Source organism: Pseudorca crassidens, chromosome 2 (genome assembly GCF_039906515.1).
Source record: "Pseudorca crassidens isolate mPseCra1 chromosome 2, mPseCra1.hap1, whole genome shotgun sequence".
Lineage (NCBI taxonomy): Eukaryota > Metazoa > Chordata > Mammalia > Artiodactyla > Delphinidae > Pseudorca > Pseudorca crassidens.
The window spans coordinates 126,337,743-126,363,469 of NC_090297.1; the positions used below are offsets into that span (position 1 = coordinate 126,337,743).

Consider the following 25,727-nt stretch of genomic DNA (forward strand, 5'->3'; position numbering starts at 1 on the left):
TGGCATTTAAATTGCTACAAAATATGCTCTTAGCTAACAACCTATCATTTGCAAAAGCATATTAATTCTTTTAAGGATGGTATCTCTTTCACAAGGTGCTCCAGGAGGCTACGTCCTTGTGTTCTTGGATGGTCTTGTATAGCCCACGTGGCGATGGGACAAACCATCACTTCTATCCTAGGATGCTGCTTTGCAGTAGGAACTAGGTGTTTAAATAATTTTAGAAATAAAATATCATGAAGTTCATAATTTCTGAACACTGAATGAGCCTTCTTTCAGAACTTTTCCAAACTGATCACTGTTCTTTTTCCACCAGAGTTAAAAAAAAAAACTCCATCTCCCATTACAACATAGAAGAGAGTAAGACTGAAAACTCAAATGAGAGAAATGACGGAGTGTTGTAATCAGTATTTTTCAGAAACTGCCTGTTACCAGGTAAGCAAATATCCTTCTGTAGTTGTTTTTAAAACACTGCACTTACTATGTGCACTTTGAAATAAATGGAGAAATTGAGAATTTTCTGTAATTAATATTGAAATTCTGATGTATAGAAGTAAACATTTAAATCATAAGGTAAAGGACTAAAACTTCATTGGATACAGAAGAAGTCTATTAAATGAGAATATGACCCAAACTGGACAAGGACAGACACATATTCCACAGCCATATCTGAACAAGTGGCTTTCCCCAATTATTCCACAGAGAAATTAAATGTTAATATACCATATAGTTTATGTTTCAAATGTTTTAAAGTGATTATTAAATATTTCAAACAGCACAGATGAAATGGTATATTATCACCAGCTACATTTTTCAAACCTTACTCTCTTGTCATATTTGCTCCAGATCTAATTTTTTTACAAGGAGACATGGTAGGTACATTTGAAGCTCACAACGGAACACCACTCTCCACCCTCACCACTGCATTTAATTTCCTCTCCTCTGTCTGCACCAGTAATTGGAAACTGGTGTGTATTTGTGTTTGTTGTTGTTGTTTTCATACTGCATTATACGTGGTTATATCAAAACCCATTATGCAGCATAATTTTGCACATTTAAAATTTTTACCCAAATGGTATAATGTTGTTCACATTCTTTTCTACTTGTTTTCACCTTCCACATTGTTTTCACCTTCCACATTGTTTTCAACATTTATTCAAGTTGATGCATATATATGTGTGTGTGTGTGTGTGTGTGTATAGTTTAATCATTATAATCAGTAAAGTTGGTCTACCTGTGTGTGTAAGTTGGGGAGAATACTATTTAATAACAGTTCACTTCATTGATTTTCATTTTTATTGTACTTTTTTTTTTTTTGCAGTATGCGGGCCTCTCACTGCTGTGGCCTCTCCCATTGCGGGGCACAGGCTCCGGACGCGCAGGCCCAGCGGCCATTGCTCACGGGCCCAGCCACTCCCCGGCATGTGGGATCTTCCCGGACCGGGGCACAAACCCGTGTCCCCTGCATCAGCAGGCGGACTCTCAACCACTGCGCCACTAGGGAAGCCCTGTTGTTTTATTTTACATTTCCTTGGTTATAGTGAGATTGATCTCATTTTCTGTGGTATTCCTATTCATAGCCTTTGCTCATTTTCCCAGTGGGTTCTTTGACTTTTTAAATTAATTTGTAAGAGTTCTTAATATGTTCTAGATACTAATTCTTTGACAATTATATGCCTTGCAAATAATTTATATTATGCCTCTTTCTACAACTATTTAAGTATTTCTGTATTTAATGTCAAGCCCCATCTCTATTCTTTGACAGCTCCATTCACCATACACAGTTAATGACCCCAAAGAAATTTTACAGTAACTTCACTTTGCTTGCCTATCAACCCCATTCTTGTTCAATTCCAGATACAATTGGCCTCTGACGCTTGACTCCGTTTCCTTTCATTGGCCCCAAATCTGATCTTTCGTATGACATTTAAACTTAGAGGTTTTGATATTCGGTGCTCCCTTAAACTCTTGCCAAGCACTCAGCCTTGGTCATCTCAGCTTGTTTCTTCCTGATGCAGATTTTCTGGATTTGTATAACTCATGTACCATGTTCTCATGATGGTAGATCCTTTGGTCTAGCATTAAATTTCCTAACAAATGCTAAATCTTTATCAACCTGATTTGTTTTCTTCAGGCATATATCACTGTCCTAAATCATCTTGTCCATGTCCAGAATCAAAGCAATACCACTGCTTCTTTATTATCTGTTTCATGCTCTCTACCCTCCTACCACTATGTAAGCTCCATGAGATCAAGGATTTCATCTTTTCACCACAGTATTCTCAATACTTTTAGAATGAATGAATGAATCCAGGTGTTCTTTGCACAACCTCTGAACTTTGGAAAGCTAATTCTAGCACAAGTCTTTCTAATTAAAGTTCTATACCATTCTCACACCATAATATACAACTGAAGAGATGAATAAATGAATAGAAGAATGAAGTAATTTCAAAACTGCTTTCCTCCCAATATTCCCTATTTTCAGAATGGAGTCGCCATCTCCTTTTATTTTTCTAGTCCAAGAACCTCAGAGTCATCCTAAATCTTTCTCTTCTCCTTGCTCTAGCATACCCAATTTTGTCAGTTCTACCTTCTGAATATTTGCCCTTCCTCCCCATCTCCATGGCCATACCCCTAGTTTATCTCCATCCTCTTCATCTTCTACATGTCTATCAGAGGGATAATTCTAAACACAAGTGCTATTATGTTATACTTCTGCCCAGCTCTGCCACTGAGCTGCACGACCTTGGGCAAGTAACTTAATCATGCTGTACCTTACAGAGGATTGTTGTGGGGCTTAAATGAATTAATATAATGAATAATAATAACATTTAGAACAGAGCCTGGGATATGGTGACAGTCAATATATGTTACTAAGTATTATTTTATTAGAACTTAGTATTCTTCAATGAACTTGCATTGCTTATAGGAAAACAAAAATATGTCACAGCACAAAACAACATTTTTGCCAGGCATGTAAGACCTTTACTATTTGACCCTGCCCACTGCTCTCTATTCACTTCCCCCTCTTCTCACTCTAAATTCTAGTAATACCAAATCACTTTGCATTCTCTATACATGCTTCTTTATAACATTGCACACACTGATGTCATCCTTTTCAAAGTTCTCTTACCTTTTAAGTCTCAGCTTTAATGCTGTGTCCTCTGATGAACCTTGCCAGACATATCTTGATAAAGTCAGGTGCTTCCCTGGAAGTACCACTTAACTTTGTGTATATGCCACTTACAGCTATTATCTTACTGTATTATTAAATTTTAAGTAGTATTTCTGAATCTTAGGTAAACTGTATACTTCTTTGGGGCAGAAATAGTTCATTTAATCTTTTTTTCCTTTTTCCTAGTACCAGGGTCTGGCATTTAGTACATATCCAACAATTATTTATTGAACAGATATATGAATTACCTGGAATGGCCTATATTATTGATAGGGGAATAACATTTTGAATAAAGGAAAACCCCACTATTATTATTCATGACTCTCTGCTGAGAAAAACTCCAATTCTGCATTTTTAGTGATTTAAGTATGTAAGCTCATCCTTTGAAGAATCTCATAGCTTGTGATCTATTTTACCTTCATATATTCCTTCTCTAACACTCTTCCTTTCTTTATGTAGATACAAGTTTCTGGCCTGCATCATTTTCCTTCTTTCTGAAGAATTTCTTTAATATTTCTTGCAGTGCAGGTGTCCTGACAACAAATTCCCTCAATTTTTGTTTGTCTGAGAAAATCTTTATTTGTCTTTCACTTTTGAAGGATAATTTCACTGAATAAAGAATTCTATTTTGGTGGATTTTTCTTTCAACACATTAAGTATTTCACTCTACTCTTTTGCTTACGTGACTTCTGAAAATAAGTCTGATGCAGTTTCTATCCTTGCTGTTCTGTAGGTAAGGTGTTTAAACTCTGGTTTCTTTCAAGATTTTTCTCTTTGTCTTTGATTGTCTGCCATTTCAATATTGTGTACCTATGTGTAGATTTTTTATTTTATCCTACTTGGTATTTTATGAGCTTTCTGGATCTGTGTTTGGTGTCTATCACTAATTTTAGACAATTCCCAGTCATTATTGCTCCAAATATTTCATCTGTTCCTTTCTCTTTATTTTCTTTCTGATAGTCTCATTGTATGCATATTATACCTTTTGTAACTGTCCCAAAGTTCTTGAGTATTCTGTTTGGTATCATTCCATTCTTTTCATTCCTTTTTCTCTTTGCATTTCAGTTTAGAAGTTTCTATTAATGTTTCTTCAAGCTCTCTGATTCTTTCTTCAGTTGTGTCCAGTCTATTGAGGAGCCCATCAGAGGCACCTTTCATTCCTGCTACAGTGTTTTTGATTTCTGGTATGTCCTTTCGATTCTTTCCTAGAATTTCCACCTCCCTGATTACATCACCCATCTGTTCTTGCAATCACCCACCTTTTTCTTTAGGGCATTTTTCTTAGCACATTAATCATAGTTGTTTTAAAGCTTCAGCCTAATAATTCCAACATTCATGTCATACGTGACTCTGGTTCTGATGCTTGCTCTGTCTCTTCAAACTGTACTTTTTGTCTTTTAGTATGCCTTATAACTTTTTACTGAAAGCTAGAAATGGTGTACTGGGTAAAAGAAACTGAGGAAAGTAGGCCTTTTTGTGAGGTTTTATGTTTATCATACTAGGAGTTAGGCTGTGTTTACTGTTTGCTGTAGCTGTAGATGTCAGAGGCTAAAATTTCCTATGGTGGACTTACAGTTGCCTTCCCTGTTGTCTTTGGATTTCCTTAGAGATATCAATTTTTTTTTAATGTCTACTGCTTCTCAGTAGAACTACAGGGAATACACTGATACTTACAAGAAGAAATGGCTGAGTGGTGCTCAGGAAGATAGAAGCACAGGTAATCTCACCAAGAAAGGGTTCCATGCTCCAAATATGTATGGCAGGAATCTACTGGTATTGAAAGGGTCATGCAGGCAGCAGACATTTAAGTGGCTATCAATGTGGCAGAAAGACTGAAGACCACATGCCCCCTACCCAATATCTTCACCCTATGTAAAATCTACAAACTGTGACATAACCCAGGATGGAGAAGTCCAGGAAAGCCTAATGCTTATGTTTTCTGCCTTATGGGTTGAAGGCTTAAAATATTAATTATATTAATTTATGATTGGGAAAACCCATTTATGATTAAAAACTCTCCAGAAAGTGGATAGAGAGGGAACATACCTCAACATAATAAGAGTCATATATGACAAACCCACAGCTAACGTTATAGTCAATGGTGAAAAGCTGAAAGCATATCCTCTAAGATCAGGAAAAAGACAAGGATGTGCACTCTTGCCATTATTATTTAACATAGTTTTGGAAGTCCTAGCCATTGCAATCAGAGGAGAAAAAGAAATAAAAGGAATCCAAATTGGAAAAGGAGAAGTAAAACTGTCACTGTTTGCAGATGAAATAATACTATACATAGAAAATCCTAAAGATGGTACCAGAAAACAATTAGACTTCATCAGTGAATTCAGTAAAGTTGCAGGATACAAAATTAATACACAGAAATATGTTGCATTTCTATACACTAATCATGAAAGATCAGAGAGAGAAATTAAGGAAACAATCCCATTTACCATTGCATCAGAAAGAATAAAATACCTAGAAATAAACCTGGGAGGCAAAAGACCTGTACTCCAAAAACTATAAGATGCTGATGAAAGAAATAGAAGATGACACAAACAGAAGGAAGGATATACCATGTTCATGGACTGGAAGAATCAATATTGTCAAAGTGACTATACTACCCAAGGTAATCTATGGATTCAATGCAATCCTTATCAAATTACCAATGGCATTTTTTGCAGATATAGAACAAAAAAAAATCTTAAAATTTGTATGGAAATACAAAAGACCCTGAATAGCCAAGGCAATTTTGAGGGGGAAAAAAAAAAAAGAAGCTGGGGGAGTAAGGCTCCCTGACTTCAGATTATACTTTAAAGCTATAGTAATCAAAGCAGTATGGTACTGGCACAAAGACAGACTTATAGATCAATGAAACAGGATAGAAAGCCCAGAAATAAACCCATACACGTATGGCCAATTAATCTATGACAAAGGAGGCAAGAATATACAGTGGAGAAAAGACAGTCTCTTCAATAAATGGTGCTGGAAAAAATGGACAGCCATATGTAAAAGAATGAAATTAGAACATTCTCTAACACCATACACAAAAATAAACTCAAAATGGATTAAAGACCTCAATGTAAGACCAGATACTATAAAATTCTTAGAGAAAAACATAGAACACTCTTTGACATAAATTGCAGCAATACTTTTTTGGATCCACCTCCTAGAGTAATGAAAACAAAAATAAACAAATGGGACCTAATTACACTTAAAAGCTTTTGCACAGCAAAGGAAACTATAAACAACAAAAAGACAACCCACAGAATGGGGGAAAATATTTGTGAACAATGCGACCAACAAGGGATTAATCTCCAAAATATACAAACAGCTCATGCAGCTCAATATCAAAAAACAAACAACGCAATCAAACAATGGGCAGATCTAAATAGACATTTCTCCAAAGAAGACATACAGAAGGCCAAGAGGCACATGAAAAGATGCTCAACATCACTAATTATTAGAGAAATGCAAATCAAAACTACAATGAGGTATCACCTCACACCAGTCAGAATGGCTATCATCAAAAAGTCTACAAACAATAAATGCTATAGAGGGTGTGGAGAAAAGAGAACCCTCCTACATTGTTGGTAGGAATGTAAATTGGCATAGCTACTATGGAGAACAGTATGGAGTTTCCTTAAAAAAACTAAAAATAGAGCTACCGTATAATCCAGCAATCCCACTCCTGGGCACATATGTGGAGAAAGCCATAACTCAAAAAGATACATGCACCCCATGTTCATTGCAGTGCTATTTACAATAGCCAAGACATGGAAGCAGCTTAAATGTTCATTGACAAAGGAATGGATAAAGAAGATGTGGTACATATATACAATGGAATATTACTCAGCCATTAAAAAGAATAAAATAATGCCAGTTGCAGCAAAATGGATGGACCTAGAGATTATCATACTAAGTGATGTAAATCAGACAAAGACAAATATCATATGATATCACTTACATGTGGAATCTAAAAAATGATACAAATGAACTTATTTACAAAAAAGAAACAGACTCACAGACTTAAAAAACAAACATGGTTACCAAAGCAGAAAGATGTGGGAGGGAGAGATAAATTAGGAGGTTGGAATTAACATATACATACTACTGTATATAAAATAGATAATCAATAAGGATCTACTGTATAGCACAGGGAACTCTACTCAATACTCTATAATTATATGGGAAAAGAATCTGAAAAAGAATAGATATGTATATGTAAAATTGAATCACTCTGCTGTACACCTGAAACTAACACAACATTGTAAATCAACTATACTCCAATATGAAATGAAAATTAAATTTAAAAACTTTTTTTTAAATTTACAATGGGGGGGCTTCCCTGGTGGCGCAGTGGTTGAGGGTCCGCCTGCCGATGCAGGGGACATGGGTTCATGCCCCGGTCCGGGAGGATCCCACATGCCGCGGGGCGGCTGGGCCCGTGGGCCATGGCCGCTGAGCCTGCGCGTCCGGAGCCTGTGCTCCGCAACGGGAGGGGCCACAGCAGTAAGAGGCCTGCGTACCGCAAAAAAAAAAAAAAAAAAAAAATTAACAATGGAGAAAACATTTCTTTCCAACCTGAATTTGTAGACATATTCACATTTTTATTAGATTCCTATGCTCTTCTTTAAAACAGAGGGTACATACCTACATTCAAATGATTTCAGAAAGTTTCTCCAATTCTCTTTTAACAGGATTCATCTTCCAGAAAATTAATAAATATGGAACACAGAAGACTTAGGCAAACTAGACTTTATTGCTGTAAAAACCACTTTGGATTAAACCCAATCTAAATAACTCAGTATGAAACTAAACAGGAACAAGATAGAACAACAAAATTACAACAAATAAGAAACTCAGAAGGGTCAAAAATGCTAATATTTACCAGTATTATGAGCTCCTAATTATTAATTGTGTCACAACTTAGCCTTGTGACACCTCATTACTACTGTAGTTCTCTTACTGTCCAATGTTCCTGCCCCTTCAAATTCTCTTGTCCCAAACATTACAGCTGCTATGGGCATCACATAAAAATTTGCTGCAATCATTGGCACTTCAGCTTAGTAATTATTCTAACTTTTTTCTATCATCCTGGACTCTTTGAACTCCCTCACAAATTGGTTCTCTTAAATCTCCAGTCTCCCTTGCCTTTGGATCTGGGATTGCTCATCTGTTGATAACCCAACCTCAGACCATCCTGATTGTTATGGGTTAATTTTACTTCTCTGCTTCCCCTCCCCACCAAAGATATGTTGGAGTCCTATCCCCCAGTACCTCAGACTATGACCTTATTTGGAGATAGTCTTAACAGAGGTAATCAAGTCAAAATGACTGGTGTTCAATATGACTGGTGTCCCTATAAAAAAGGGAGATTTGGATGCAGAGACAGAAACATACAGAAAGATGATGTGAAGAGACACAGGGAGAAGATGGCCATCTCTAAGCCAAAGAGAAAGCCCTGGAACAGATCCTTCCTCACAGCCCTTGAAAGGAATCAATCATGATGACACCTTGAGTTCAGACCTCTAGCCTCTAGAACTGCGAGATGACAAATTTCTGTTGTTTAAGCCACCCAATTTGTGGTACTTTATTATGGCAGCCCTAGCAAACTGATACACTGATCCTCATCTGACATCACCTTGGAATGCTGCTTCTGATCATTGTTCTTTGGCTCCAGGCACAGAAACCAAATGCAGGATGTCCCACCGCAAAAAACACAGCAGCAAAACAATATTCCTTATGCTCCCTATCAGGAGAAGTAAACATAGCCACACCTTGAGCTTCAAGAACATTTTTCTTTATGCCTATATATGAGTAATAATTATCAGTCTCTTTCAAAACACATAATTCACTGTTGTATTTACTAGCCAATGTTGTTAAAGATATTGTTCACCACATCACCCACATCCTTACATGGAATCCTGTGTGAGAAACTTGTTCTGAAATTCAGTGTTTCACAATTTGGCAATATCTATGAAAATTAGAAATGTAATGATAATCTATGACTAAGAAATTCCACAAGGCCCTGAAGGTGGATACAAGCTTGGATTGTCTAAAGATCAGGAAAAAGGCCAGTCTTAATCTTTAGGTGCTTCAAGATGTGGATCTTTCTGAGACAGTTTGTTCTTCAACTTAGTGAATAATCAAGAGTAGAATAGACTGAGAAATATCCCTAAAACATCAAATATTTTCTGTTTGACCCTCTTGGATCCTTGGAATTTGGGACATTTAAAATGAGGATATCAATTCATCATAGATCTTGCCCATACCATGTAGCTGTGACTGTTCACTTTGTGGATCCTCAGACACAGATCCTCAGAGTAAGAATAATGATATTGATACGAATCAGGTTACAGGGCCACAATACCCATCAGGTGTGTCTTTTAAAGTAGCTCTATAGCATAGCTAAGACAGCACTCAAACTGTACATAAAACAGTAATGATAGACAGCTTATAAAGTATTAATACGAAAGCTTAGAAACCTTATATGCGCAGAAGAAACATACACTTTGCACCTGCTCCTGTAATCCTTACATAAGGGAAGGAAGAGCTGTAATTTAGACTGTTTTGTGGTTTCTTTGTCTTCTCTCTGCCCCAAAGAAAACAAATACACACACAGCTGTTATAGCACTTGCTTTCTGCTCCAGAAGAGCATAAGTATGGAGTAGAAATCTTGACTGCTTGCAGACATTGCCTAATAACTAAAAAGTGACAAACACAGCAGGTCTCTCCTGGTTCCAGTAAGGAGACAGTAATTCATTATAAAAGCAACTCTGCAGCTGCAGTGATGGCTGTTTTATGCTCATTTGTGCACCAGAGTCGGTCCACGCATAACTGTGTAAGTTTAAAGCTGAGGAAATAACATCACTACTGTGGGCCTGGAGGTAGAAAGCACTATGATGATCCCAAATCAAAAGAGGAAAGTGACCAGTCCTACTGAGACAGAACCAGTTTCCCAAGCTTGGTCCCATCAAGGCCAAGAATGACTCCAGTTGAGAGGTAGTGACCCGAGATTAAGTCAGTGCAGTTTTTAAAAATATATATTTTACTTTTTACATTTCACAAACAAAAAATTTGTGAATTCCAGACCGTGTACAATTTAAACCTTTTCAAAGGGCGATGAAGTTGCAATACAGTAAGGTGCCTGGCTGAGGTTTGTGATGTCAGTGAATTTAACCCTTATTTTTGACTATTATTTCCTGTAGTAGTTATCGGTGGTATTGGTCAAAGATGTTATTTTTTAAAATCCCATTGATTATAGAGAGATGGAATGTCCTTCAAAGTTCCCTTTGGAAAGCTCTTACGTTTTCTTCCTACTATAAAGTAAATAATCTTGTGATAATTTTTAAGAAGAATCATTTGGCATAATATGAAGATATCAATCACAAGTGCTATGAAGCATTTCAGAAAAGCTCACTCATTCATTCATTCATCCAACCAGCTCTGATTAATTGCTGAGGTGACTTTGAAACTGACAGCTGAAGAAAGAGCAAAAGCTAATCTTAAGCAAAGTAGGTGTGATGACCATTAGAGACGAGGAAATGGCCTAGGTGAAGAGAGGGGTAGGAGGTAAAGTTAATCCAGTTAATGAAAGGAAGTGTGCTAAACCTTGGGAGAATAGAGATAAGGACAAATCCCAGTGGGAGCTTACATTCCAGTAGAGGGAAATAGATATGTGAACTAATAAAAGTAATAGAACGTGATCAATTTTATGATGAGGTGAATGATGGTTCAGCAGGGTCCAAAGATAAGAGTGGTTAACTCTACCAGGCTTTCTATAATGCTTGAGCTGAGTCATGAAATATGGCGATATACTCCCCAGACTTTTCAGAGAATGACAAATGCTCTAGACAGAGAAAACTGAAAATGTGAAGGCAGAAGTTGAAATAGCTTGATACATTCAGGTTGCTGGAGCTTGCTCCATTTGGAATAAGGGTTCATTCATATACTCATTCGTTAAACAAGCTCCTTAGAGTAGTGAACGAGATGTGTTCAGCCTATGCCTGCATGGAGACTACTTTATAGTGATGGAGGCAGATTTTTAAAGTACGATGTAAATAAATATATAATTACAAATTTTAAGTGTTTATAAAGAAAAAAGTGAGAGCTAAGATAGATATAGAGAAAGAGACATGAGGAGGAATAGAAATATTCTTTAAAGTCTAGGAAGTGCTCTTGTGAGAGGTGACTTTTAAAATGACATTGAAGAATGAACAAAAGCTAATCTTAAGCAAAGTAAGTGTGATGACCATTAGAGACAAGTAAATGGCATAGGTCCTGATATGTGAAGAGAAGGCTGGGAGGTAAGGTTAATCTAGTTAATGGAAGGAAGTGCATGCCATCACTATGCTAAGGTGTTTAATCTCGCTCTTGTAGGCAATACAGAACCACTAGATAATGTTGAAAGAGACAAATACAATCATATTTGCATTTTAAGAAATCTACTTTCTTGGCAGGGTAGACAGGTATTGTCCATAAAGTAACCAGTTAGGAAATTGCTACAGTAGTCCAGTCAACGGAAGAAGGATTGCTGGAAGTGAAGTTAAGGAAGGAAAATAGAAGGTGCATATAAAACAAGCCCACATTTACACAAATAGTAGTGAAATTCAGGAAATTTAAGGCAAAGGGAAGATCAAAAAACCAGAGGAAAACTCAGTGGATGTTGCTTTTCATGAGACTTCTTTAGGGCCTCCTTTCTGACTCCAAGTATTCTTTCTCCTTGGTATCGAGTTTGCCTACTCAGCCTGCCTTGTTTACCAGAAGTCTATATAATTTTCTAAATATTTTGAAGTTATAGTTTTAATTGTGCCTAGGTTATATATTTTAACAAATTTAAAATTTTAATTTTCTATTAGTTGTAGTTTATTTTTATACTTTTCAAAAGGTAATTTCTAACTTTATTATCTTATTGTCATAAAAGACTTGTTTTATTTCTGCTTTTCTGTGGCATTCTTTTTGTCATAAACTACAGTAATAATCGGCACTTGATTGTGATAACCACAATCAGTTCAACTCTTCTTTGTTTAATCAATCACAGAGGCCCATCTTTGACTGTCTAAGATTTATGTCTTCTGTTAACAGAATCCTGTACACTCGTTAACAAGTTAGTTCACTCCTGCCTGAGATACAGAGGCAACTAAATTCAAAAAATATAATATCAGGCAACATTGTGTCTGCCTTCAGTGTCTGTAAGTTTCAGCAAGTATATTTTGGGTACTCGAAGTTTTATCACTAGCATCAAAGAGAATTAAGAATTGTAACCTGACTCTATTCATTCAACAATGTTCTACCGTTAAACTTTATTAGTCAAACTTCTTTCAGTATACTATATAGTTGAGTTTCTTCCCACTTAGGAAAAGGGACAACAGTGTCAGCTGGGCATAGGGTGAAATGTACAGGGTATCAATGACTGAATGGATCACCAAGCACTACCTGAAATATGCTTCTCTAGGCCTGTGTATGTGTGCATGTATTTGTGTGCACTTCCAAATATATTCCAAAGTATTCAATGTTAGTAATACTATTTAATTTGTACTGATTTTAAGGATGATAAAGCAACATTGTCCTACAGACTCTAAAGATTCTTCTTTAATTAATAAATTGTATTATAGTTCCCCATCTGGTTTTCCTTCAGTCTGAATGGCTTAACATTTTAGACATGTCCTTGGAAAACCTATATTCTATCAGTGAAAATCCTGAGAAGTAATAATAGCAAGAAACTTGATTGTATCTCTTGCTTCAGTTTTCCAAAAGAAAGCCAATTATATCAATTTAATTATCTTTCTCGTTCTTTTACCCTAACATGTCTACAGTTGTGTGTTCCTTCTTGGTGTTTCCATTGTAGCTTATGCATCTAAAATAGGGATAATGAATTTTTAAATATTATGTAATAGTTTTATAATATGTTATAAAACTACAAATATATAATCTATTTTAAATGTCATAAGAAAATAAATACACATAATATATAATAAACATTAAAATATAAACCTTTTTCCTCCTATTTCCATTAACTTTCTATTTATTTGGAAATATCCATCTGCTGGAAATGGCAAATAGAAATGGAAAATAAAAGAGTAGTGGATATTCAACTACTGACTACCAAAATGGGATTTTTGAGTCATTTTTTTATGACAGTATTCTTAGAAGCAAGCATAGTGGAAAGAAAAAATAAATCTCTAATTTTTTTCTACTCTTTTTAAAACATCAAGAAGCAGGACAGGCTGACCTGAATATCAAATTCCAATGGGTAGAGAGAATTCAGAAGACATATATCCTTTCCACACAGGAAAGTGAGCAAATTCTACTTCTTCTAGCCTAAAAGGTTATGGGAAGAAAAGTTTAAAAGACATGGGAGGAGGTTCAGTTCCTCAGTCATTCTCCCCCACAAAGTACCCCCCCTCCATTTCCCACAAACTCCAAAGATTTTCCCCCTTCTTCCTATTTGCAACTCTTGAAAGAGATGATCTCACAGGGTGCTGTCTTGTACCAAAACAAAAACAAAAATAAAGAACAAACAAACCACACACACAAAAACAAAAAACAGTGGAAAGGCTTGGTTTGCTTATAAGACTTGAGCTAGCCCTCTAAATACTCCATCAACTCCTTTAGTGTGTGAAAAAGATCCAGAAATTTGCATGCAAGGGGAGGGGAGGTAAGGAAAGCAGTTGAGCCATTGGGCTTATATGGTATTGCTGTGACAAGGGATGAGAGGACTTAACCAAAAGGATCCTAATCCTAGGAAGCTGAACATAGTGAGCTAAAACCGAGAGGGTTGTGCAATGCTAGAGTCAAACTGGAGCTTAATGAGCCAGGGTGGACCACTGCGGCCTAACCAGCTATGAGAAGCAAAAGCACACCTTCATCAATAATACCTGTGAAAGGGAGGCCAGGAATAAATTCCAACCAGAAGCTTTGTCATACAGGACCTAGAAATCAACACAGGGCCGTAGATCTTATTTGTGGATCTTAGACTCTCTCTTTCCAGCCTCTTTGAGACTTGAAACCCCTTCCTAACATTCTTAGATGCTAACCTAGAAGAAAGCCAGGGGAATGGAAAACAAGCTGAAAGATTGAGTATTAACATCCTCAAGGATAACGAATTATCTTTGAGAAACTATTGAATCCCCAAGAGTCTGAGATACCATTACTTATTGAATTTAAGCTTTTCTTTTGGTCCTACTGGATGAAGGACTAGGGGAATAGATCAATTTTAGAAATTAAAGAAATTACTTTTTTCAGTTTGAAAAATATAGTGTTCAATCATTAACTCTGCCACACAAAACATTTTCTTAATATCTGTTTATCTCCCCTCTTAGATAGTGAGTGTATTGTGGGAAGACCTGTTTTGTTGTTTGGTCTTTTTAAATCTTCAGTGTTAGTAGGCACTCAGCACATGTTAAGTGAGTGAATTAGTGAATGAATGAGTATCTAGTGCAGAAAGGCCTGGGGGATTGTTTTACAAGTATCCATTTTCCTGGTTAGGATTTGAGGTAAACAGGCATGAAAAGTGCAATGAAGACAGACATCTTGTTGAGAAGTGAAGTTCTGGATGAAGAGATGAATCTTCAAATATAGAAAATCAAGCCTTACAAGGGTTACTATGTTGAATTCTATTTGACCTTTAATCCCAAATGCCATTGAAAGCAACATAAGCAAAAAAAGAATGTTGGAATCTTCACTTCATGCGCTGTCTGACTCACTATTTATACTTTTTATTTGATCTTCAATAAGGCTCCCTTTACCTCATACATGAGTTATGGGTTCAAGGTTTTTATTAGTCTTCTTGCTGCAGCAGGGTGCAGTAGCTGAAATTCTTCTTCAACCTGTACAAGTACAGATTCATTTTTCAATTGAAGCTGTTATCTCCAGAAAGAACATATTTCACCAACACAATCCAAGGGCAGAGTCATAATAGCAAGTCTTCCCTATGGTCTAAGAATAGGAATCTGGCTCCTGGCAGCTGAAGAGCATGCTGGTGACAATATGCATCCTGATGTGACATGGCAAAGGAATCTTTCATTGCAAACAAAAACATGGCACCTTTCAAAAATGGGGTGGGTGTGAATGTAGAGAAAAAATAATCTAAGTATGACTATCCTTTGATTTATAGGATATCTAAGCATACATTTCATAATTCTTTCTTTTCCATTGTTCTGCCAAGAAAAATAGTAAGCCTGAATGCTACAATACAACTTCTCTCTTAACTCCATCCCCAGAAAAAAAAAGCAAAGACAGGGCCCTAAACATTCAGTGGTATCTTATTTGGGAATATGGACACTTTGGTGAGACAGGCAAAGGGACAGGCAAAGACTTTCTCTTCTTCCTCATGATATTTCTAGTTTTTCAGTTGCCACTGTGGTGTAGGGCGACTCAGGAGGGTAAATTGAAGGCTAAAGGTAGGGAAACAGAGGGAGTCTTGGAACTAACTTTATACTAAATCTTACATTTACAGTTTCAGACCATTGAACTGGCATTTCTTTATGTCACTGATGCACACCTGCACAACACACCATTTAGCAAGGCAGTTAAGAGCACATGCCTGACTGTCAGAGAGAACCAGATACTAATCATGTCTGGGTGACTCTCCTGGGAAAATTACTTAATTTTGGTTTCCTTATCTGTAAAAGGAGAGAGTAAAACCTACCTTCCAGGGTTATTGTAAAGATTAAATGAGATAATGGGTACAAAACACTTTGCACAGTGTTTGGCACATAGTAAATATTCATGAAATAGTAGCAATTATTACTATTATTACAGTTCTGAGGTTATGAAGTTGAGATCATCATGAACACCTGTAGAGCTAGGAGAAAATTGTCATGTCTTTACATACTTCCGACATCTGTTTTCAGTGCTATATACTTGGTATATCATTTAGTTGAACACGTAAAAGCATAGTTAAGATTTTGCTAAATATCAGAAGGCAATTTGTGAAAATATTTAATGCTTCTTAGACCAAGTGATATTTTAAGCATTTTTTTCTCATGCTGCTACTTATTCTTACAGAAATTCTCTGTGGAAGACAAATGGTAAATGAGTGGCAAGAAATGGGCCTCCAATCCCTTGCTTGAATTATAGTTTCTGTAAGAAACATAATATGATATGTCTTCAGCTTGTGACACGGAAATGGAGGGAACCAACTTTTTAAAAAATGTATGGAACAAACTAAATGTGCTCTTTGTGGCTGGCATTTTTCCATCAACATTATATTTGTGGACCCATCCATATTGTTGCATGAAGTATTTAATTCTATAAATATAGCGATTTATTTATCCATGATATTGTTTTTGAGTATTTGGGTTATTTGCTCTTTGAGTCTGTCATAAATAGTACTGTTATACTTTTTTAAAATATTTCTTTGGGTACATGTTCATATGTTGAACCATCCTTGCATTCTAGGAATAAATCCCACTTGGTCCTCATGTACAGTCCTTTTGATATGCTGCTGAATTTGATTTGCTAGTATTTTATTGAGAATTGTTTATTCATATTCATAAGATATATTTGTCTGTAGTTTTCTCTTCTCATAGTATCTTTGTCTGGCTTTTGGTATGTTGTGTTTTCACTTTCATTCATCTCTATTTTCTAATTTCCCTTGTGGTTTTGTCTTTGATCCACTGTTTGTGATTCAAAGAGTGTGTTGTTTAATTTCCACAAATTTGTGTATTTTCAAGTCTTACTTCTGCTGTTGATTTCATCCTGTAGTAGTGAGAGAATATAATTTAAATAATATTTGTCTTTTTAAATCGATTGAAACTAACCTGAAAAATGCCCCAGGTGCACTTGAGGAGAATGCATATGCTGTTATAGTTAAGTAGAGTGTTCTGTATGTCTGTCAGATCTTGTTGGTTTATTGTGGTAAGTCCTCTATTTCCTTTCTTATCTTCTCTCTGGTTGTTCTATTATTGAGAGTGGAGTACTGAAGTCTCCTCCTATTATTGTAGAGCTGTCTGTTTCTCCCTTCAATTCCATCAGTTTTTGCTTCATATATTTTGCACGTCTGTAATTAGGTATGCAAATGTTTATAATATTTACATATTCTTGGTGTACTGAAACTTTCATTAATATATAGTGTTCTTCTTTGTCTCTTTTAACTTATTTTGATTTAAAGTCTATTTTTTCTGATATTAGTACAGCTACCCTTGCTGTCTTTTGGTTACTATTTGCATGGAATGTCCTTTTCCTTCCTTTCACTTTCAACCTATTTGTGTCTTTGGAAAGTGAGTCTCTTATAGATGGCATATAGCTGGATCATGTAGTTTTATCCTTTCTGTCAATCTCTGTCTTTTTATTAGAGTGTTTAGTACATTTACATTTAAAGTAGTTGCTGATAAGGAGGGGTTTACTTCTGTCACTTTGCTATTTGTTTTCTGTATTCCTTACAGCTTTTTTGTTCCTCATTTCCTGCATTACTGTTTTCTTTTGTGTTTAGTTGATATTTTGTAGTGAGACATTTAAATTTCTTTCTCATTTCCTTTTGTATATATTCTATAGTTATTTTCTCTGTGGTGACCATGGGGATTGTATTTAACATCCTAAAGTTACAACACCTTAATTTGAATTTATACCAGCTTAAATTTGATAACATACAAAAACTCTGCTGTTTACAGCTCTGTCACTACCTGTTCCAGTTGCTGATGTCACGAAATTACATCTTTCGTATTGTGTGCTCCAAAACCTAAACTAATAATTCTTTCAAATGCATTCATCTCTTAAATTATGGATAAGGCAACATGTAGATTTACAAACCAAAGTTACAATAATACTAACTATTAGACAATAGTTAAAAATATATTAGTCTCTTAAATCATGTGGAATAGAGAGTGGAGTTACAAACCATTGTTATAATACTACCTTTTATAATCACCATGTATTTAACTTTATCAAGATCTTTATTTCTTCACATGGCTTCAATTTATTGTCTAATTTCCTTTCATTTCACTTTTCCTTTGAGCATTTCTCACAGGGAAGTTCCAGTGGTAAAGACATTTCTTAATTTTTATTTATCTGGGAATGTCTTAATGTATCCCTCACTATGAAGGACAGTTTTGCTGGATATAGGATTCTTGGTCGATAGTTCATTTTTCCTTAGAGTGCTTTGAATATATTGTCTTCTGGCCCCCAAAATTTCTTATGAGAAAATCTTCTGATCATCTTATTGAGTATCCCTTTTATGTAATGAATCTCTTCTTGTTGTTTTCAATATTCTCTGTTTATCTTTGGCTTTCAAAAGTTTGATTATAATGTGCCTCAGTGTGGATCTCTTTGAGTTTATCTTACTTGGAGTTTGTTGAATTTCTTGGATGTTTATATTCATGTCTTTCCTCAGATTTGGGAAGCTCTTTGCCATTATTTCTTTAAATATCCTCTCTGCCCATTTCTTTCTCTTCTCTTTCTGAAACTCTAACACTGAATAAATGGTCTGCTTGGTAGTGTCACTTAGGCTCTATTCAGTTTTCTTCAATCTTTTTCCTTTCTATTCCTCACATTTGGTAATTTCCATTGTCCTGTCTTCAAGTTTGCTGATTCTTTCTTCTGCCTGCTCAAATATGCCTTTGAATCCTTCTAGTGAATTTTTCATTTCAGTTATTATACTTTTCAGCTCCAGGATTTCTTTTTGGTTTCTTTTTATGTTTTCTATCTCTTTATTGGTATTTTCATTTTGTTTATACATCATTTTCTTGAGCATATTTAAGACAGTTATTTTAATTTCTTTACCCAGGTAATCTTCCATCAGGTATTTTAAAGGAACACTTTCTGATTATTTATCTTTTACTTTGAATAGGCTGTACTTTCTTGTTTCTTTGTTTGCCTTATGACTTTTTGTTGAAAACTTGATGTTTGAATCTAATAAGGTGAAAACTCTGGAAATCAGATTCTCCCTTTTCCCTAGGGTTTGCTGGTTTTCATGATTGTATGTATGTATGTGTTTCCTTGTTTGTTTATTTATTTATTTGGGGCAATCTCTGTTCCAAGGATCAGCCTGAGGTGTAAACCTAAAATCTCCTCAGGTCTTTTCTGAGCCTTCACCTTTCCCATGCATGGTCACTTTCTAATTTTCCCTGTATGTGCACTTGCTTTTGAATGTCTTAGGCTTTAGTGTTTGTCTCCCAAAAGGGAAAAAAGAAAAAATGAAGTGGGGAGAAAGGGCACTGGCCATTTAATTCCCTTAGAATCACTTTCACTTGAGGGGAGGAGCTTGAACAATGGGGGAAATGTTACAACAATTACCATCCTCCTTTTTGCACTTCTGAGATCAGAATCAGTGATCAGCAATTAGAGCACTGATTCCTGATATTTGGAGAGTAGGGTCCTTTTTGCCTACTCTGGCTTCCACAAGTTGTGTGTTGTGTGTAGCTGCTCCAGCAATGTGTGCACAGCTGCGTGCCACAGGGCTGAGGCTAAGGTATGAGTAGTAGTTGCTACTGTGCTAAGAGCTAAAATTGACTGAAATCAACCTCAATTTACTGTCCAAACCTTCCCCTGAAACTTGCAAGCCTTCAATATACTCCAGAGTTTTAAATTAATTATATTAGACAGATTCTGCCAGCAAAATTGTTGTCAAGGTGGAGAGACAGTTTCTTGGTGCTTTCTACTCCCCCATTTCCCCAGAATTCTCTCTGCTTCTCATTATTTTTCTCCTCCATACTTAAGTCTGGATCTTTTCTTCTGATCTATTTTTCAGCTATTTCTCTCTTAAGCTGTATCAAATATCCAGTTAAACTCATCTACTGAATTTTTGAGTTCACCTGTTGCATTTTTTAGTTCTATAAATTCCACTTGATTCTTATAGTTTCAGTAGTGGAATATTATATTGTTTATTGTTAATTTTAAGTCCATGTCTGCTATGTCCAATACCCGGGACACCTATTTCTGTTGTGCACGTTTTCTCTTGGTCTTGTTTCTTAATATGTCTGGGGTTTTTTTTTGTTTTTTTGTTTTTGTGGTACGCGGGCCTCTCACTGTTGTGGCCTCTCCCGTTGCGGAGCACAGGCTCCGGACGTGCAGGCCCAGCGGCCATGGCTCACGGGCCCAGCCGCTCCACGGCATGTGGGATCTTCCCGGACCGGGGCACGAACCCGTGTCCCCTGCATTGGCAGGCGGACTCTCATCCGCTGTGCCACCAGGGAAGCCCTGTTTTTTTTTTTAACTAAAATGCTGGGCATTTTATATGAAAATTATAGTGACTCTGGGTGTTATATTCCTCCAGAGAGGATTCAACCTATTTTAAAAGGCAAGAGAGAGGCAAATCAGCTCAATTTAATCTAGGACTGAAATCAGTCTTTGGTAAGGTTCAGTCTTCATCTAAGTTTCTTGCATTCTTAGGGATGTAGCTTTCTATGTTTCCTAACAGAGGGCCCAAAGTGTTCTTGTGGATTCTCCTCCTTGATATGTCATAAACTTCAATTTTGGTCTTCCTGGCCCTTTTGGGTTGCCAAAATTGCTGATCTGCTTTTTATTCACATTATGTTATACTGAGCCTTTTGCCTTGTGCAACTTAATTAGCAAACACCTTGAGGGAAAAATGGTATTACTGTTCTTATTTGTCTCAGCCTCACTTTTCTATGAAATCTCAGCTGCCCCAAACTCTAATTTGTCTTTCTCCATGGCCATACAAATGCATAAAGCTCTGCTGGATTATCTGTTTCTTAGCAGGTACATTTTTTTCCTTTTCTTTTCTTTTTTAAGTCTCTTGGTCCAGTCCAAAATGTGGCAGAAAGTGGCAGACTACCCAACAATTAAGGAGGAATAGAGAAAGTTTGATTTACTTCCAAAAGCATTCTTCTCTGGAACATGATTTTCAAGTCCTGACTGCCTTGGAAGCTCTTTGATATTTGGGGTGAGGAGGATATAAATATTTCAGATTTTCTAGTTGCTCTTAGAGGGAGCATTGCTGTTCTGCTACAAGCTACTATATAATAAACAAAAGTGGAAATTTTGAACTTTTATTGAGTATTTACTATTTGCCAAGCACTCTATTAGATCCTTACTATGTTATGCTACTTTTTTTTTTCAGCAGTACCTTAGATGCTGAGACTCAGATATTGAGACTCAAAGGGACTGCATAACTTGCTCAAAGTTTTTAAGAGGCAGAATCAAGAAATATACTTCCAAGGTTTTTAAAGCTTCTACTCTTTCCATCATACTAAACTCAACATGGAATATAATAGACTGGTAATGGTTACAGATTAATGGTAGACCCCTGCTTTATGCCATTTGGTCCAAAATAACATAAAATTGGATATCTGAAATCCTGTATCATAATTTTCAGAAGGAAAGCAAGACACCCAACAGTAATGAAAATTAGAGAGATCACTAAATCTTACCCTTCAAATTTTGAAGGAAATAATTCAAACTTCTGGCTTAAAGGAGCAGAAGATGCTCAAAAGAAAAATTACAAAAAGAGGAAAAGATAAAAGGTGAGTGGCAAAAGGAAGTTTTGTTTTGTTTTTAAATCATGTATGTTGGTGAGAAGTGGTTCTGGTGTTTTAAATGCAGAGCTGGACACCAGGTTTATGAAAAGCAAAGCTGTATTTGTATAAAAGAGGTGAATGGTGACTTAACAAAGTGTTGAAGTATTAGGTTCATGATCTGCAAAGTGTTGAAACACTACATTATTTTAGACTTTAAAAAAATCAGTTTTCTAACTTCCGTTATGTAAATACTTCCTTCTTATCTGTAGTGATGAAAAGCAAGAAAAGAATGGCAGGAAAATGTGACAACTGGAGGTAATAATCACTGCAACTGGTATTATACATACACATTATCTCACAGCATCCTTTTGAGACAGGCAAGAAAAAAATGTCACTGAAATTTGTTACCACTATTTACTGTGGAGCAAAACTTGAAGTAAGGTATATCTGGATGTGTTCAACATGACAGATAAAAAATTTTTATCTAACCAAACAATAATATACCTAACCAAACAAGTGTAAATAGACAATAGAAGGTGCAACCAGCTTGGTTTTTGACCTATGAGCTAGTACTATAGGAAAAGTGGAGAACTGGGGGACAAGAAGTGAGAGACCTGTTTAGAAAATTAGAGATTTATGGAAGGACTCAGGAGAGGAAAGCAGGTGGAGAATTGGTTGTGCTTGGCTCCAGATTTATGAGAGCAGCAAGTCCAAAAAGGTAATCTTAAGTGTCATGCCCATTGGGTAAGCACTAAAGTCAGCTGAAGAGCCTCATAAGTTTTAAATTGGCCAAATTTACCCAGGCCCAAGGCGTATTGTATCTATCCTGTAAGATTCCACCCCACTTTTGCTTGGCTTAGAAACAGAGCTCTAGGGCCCCAACGTTTAGGAACTTGCAGAGGCAATAAGCCAGCCTGGGACCTCAGCTCTGGTGTCTTACATAGGGCCAAGAATCCAATGAGCATGCAGGTTCTCTAACTATCAGAGTGTGGTTAAAAAAAAAAAAAAAAAAAAAAAATCCACCAGGCTTGAGCATTTCCAGCACAGTATTGAAGGGTCAGCAATGGTTTCCCTGGCAGTGCTGTGTGCTGCTGTTTGCCTAGAACCACTCCCAGTTTTATGCTTCTCAGTCACATGCATTTGCCCAGGAGTTTTCTAAAATAGGAAAACAGCAAGAATTTAACATCCTATTTTTCCATGGAACTCAAAGGAATCTGTAACCAGGGCCATCTGAAGAAGGGAATTAACAGAGTAGAGGAAGGGAATTTACATTTGTTAAATGATGATTATGATAAGGCAATTTTTATGTTTTTGTTTTTTTTCTTTCTTAATCCTCCCAACAGCCATTTGTGGTTTGTCTGAATCTGCCTGGTGAGTAAGGCTTGAGTTCCTCAGGACAGAGAAGGTATGGCGTCTGCACATTCATATTTCCTCTGAGGGCGTTTGGCAAGTCATCCTGACTACTAATTGTTATTATGTTAATATAATGTGAACACACTCTAATATTATAGCTACACACTCCCACGTAATGTTGCCTATTCATTTGCTCCAGTGTTAATTAATCTTCAGTTGCAATTCGACAAGCACTTATTGACTTAGTGACAGGATTGATGCTAGTTAGATAACACAGGCAGAATTTAGTGGTTACCTGGATAAGCTGGAGGTCACGTCAAAGAGGGAGGAATTTGGGGTAACTCCTAGGTTTCCTACTGGGGAAAAAGGCGGAGCATGGGAAGATTAGGTTGAGTTCAGTTTTGGACATGCTGAGTTTAAGGTTCCTTAATGAAGTGCATGTCCATCAAGAAAATAGCTATTTTTTTTCCAGGGTTTACTGTACGGTAAGCACTGTGTTAATGGCTTGCATGCATTCTCATTTAGTTCTCATGAATATATGTGGTAGGAGCATGGTTTATCTCATTGGAAAGATGAGTAAACTGAGGCATAGGGAGGTAAGTAACTTGCCCAGTTTGCCCAAGGTGACAGTGAGTAGGTGGTAAAGCTTAAGATTTAGATATTAGACTCATTGATGAACAAGTGGTAGTTGACCCATGAAAGTATATGAGATCTTTTAGTAACGACCTGTTTACTGGAAAGGACAGTGAGGATGAGGGACAGAACTCTGGATAATATCAATATTTAAGGAGTAAGCTGATGAAAAGGAACACTCTACGAAGGCCAAGAAGAAGTGGTCATTGAAACAGAGAACCAGGAGAAGAAATTTCAAAAAGAGAGTGCTCAATACTGTCAATTAGAGTGAAGGCACTTGGCAAAGGAAAGTCTGAGAGTACTCATTGCATTTGCCAATGTGCAGGTCCCCGGTGTCTTCAGTAGCACGTGCAAAGTCAGTGTCCAGTGGTTTGAGGAGGAGACAGCTCTAAGTGAAACTGCACTAGGTCCTACGTGAATATGTTGGCCCTCCCAAACTGCAACAAAATGAACCTATTACCAGCTTGCTACCTGGAAATGTGTTTTTAGTCCTACTTCCTTTGATTACTGCAAAATGCCAAAATAATCCAATAGGGCTATTGGATGGAGGTGGGCGTGGGTAGAGAGCATTCACCCATGCATAGGAGAAATGTTCCTGAGATGCCACTTATGATAAGAAGAACCAGAACGGGGAGGGCAAAGGAGAGTTTTTCTCAAGTCTGGCATAAAATCTCCTTGGAAACACTAAAATATGAGAACCCTGAAGAATCTATCTTGCATTTTACTCTTTTCCCCTTTTTTATTGCTAATGAATATATACTAGAATGTCAACCATGAGCAGGAAAGCATTTCCACCCCTATAGCATGTTATTTGCATGAGGGTGGTATTGTCTTGTTTACATGTCATGGAACCTACGACCTGTCACACGTGATTATCATGTCAGCTTATTAACATGTCAGAGAGTACAACTCCTGGCTTCCACCTCAGAGGGGAAACTGCTTAGGGTGTGTGTGGGGGGCATTCTGCTAGCCAGATGAGGCAGAGTTCTGCTAGCTTCCAGTGCCAGGGAAATCCTGGACAATAATCAATACCAAACCTAACTATGAATAGGACCACACAAGGGCACATAACTGGGAACCAAACCTCCTTCCTACTTTGGTCTGATCTCTTGGCAAGTTTCCTTGCTAGTCCGAGCTTTGCTCCCACTTACTTGGGGAGGAATCTAGACACAGGAGTTATTTTTAAAAAGGATAGGGCAGAAGGAAGGGTTGGAAAGCCACTCGCAGATCCTGGAGGGATCATGAAGAAGAGGGTTCTGGTTAATTACATGATCCAGGGCTTCACATTTTAATAATCATTGATTGATGGATGGAAGTCAAAGAAAAAGCCAGGGAAAGATCTACACACGTTTAGAGATTTTGAGTTAGAAATGCTCTCCTTCTAACTTTTCCGAAAAGGAAGTCACATGGTGAAAACAAAGTAGTGATTAGGTAACTAAACAGGCCACAGCATTCTCTGAGGACTTCTAAGTTCCCAGGCCAGGCCTGCCGCTTGCCTGGGAGATGAGCATGTACTCCCGGCCACAGCTTCTCCTCCCCTGACATCTTTCTGCCAGATGGTCATTCTCTAATTCTAGAGGTGCTTGGCCCTCCTGGTTCCTGCAACCTGAGCCGAGAGAACTTTGATCCACCAATTTCCCCCTCCCTCCACCCCTCTGGCGAGCAGGGCCTGGCGCCTGGACGCAGGGAGAGGCCAGGCGTGGAGACCCTTGGCACTCTGAGAAGGAGCTCCGTGGCCCGCCTCTGTGTGCCCGAGGTACAGCGTCTGCGCTGGCTCCGAGGGTTCCGCGTCAGCCTTCTCCCGCCTGGCCAGCTGGCAGCACGAACCGACGCCTTTCACCATTTACCGGGTGAATGCGCTCCTTGCTCATGAATCTCCCTGTAGGGTTATCCGGCTGGTTTTTAATTACAGTCCAGAATCTCAACACATTACAAATGTTTTGTGTAAACATAATAAGGGTGTGGATCCAATCCACTAGCAATTGTTAATAGAAAAAAATAAAAACTAAAAAACTCCACAAAGACCTAAACAAGAAAAAAATATCAATTCTGCAGGGTCTATGCCTCCAGGATATGCTTTCTTGGGGACCCTCCCAGAGCGTCCTCCCAACTCACCCCGCCGCCCCAGCTCCCTGTGGTGAGAACTACGGATA

The 25,727-nt window shown here is 37.2% G+C and overlaps 1 long non-coding RNA gene across 1 annotated transcript; it reads left to right on the forward strand.

The window, feature by feature from the left end:
- LOC137219685 (uncharacterized) lies at window positions 1–25,321 on the forward strand. The gene is made up of 3 exons (XR_010941206.1): window positions 1–435; window positions 13,387–21,903; window positions 22,932–25,321. It is a non-coding gene; the product is annotated as an uncharacterized lncRNA (long non-coding RNA).
- Window positions 25,322–25,727: the final 406 nt, after the last annotated feature.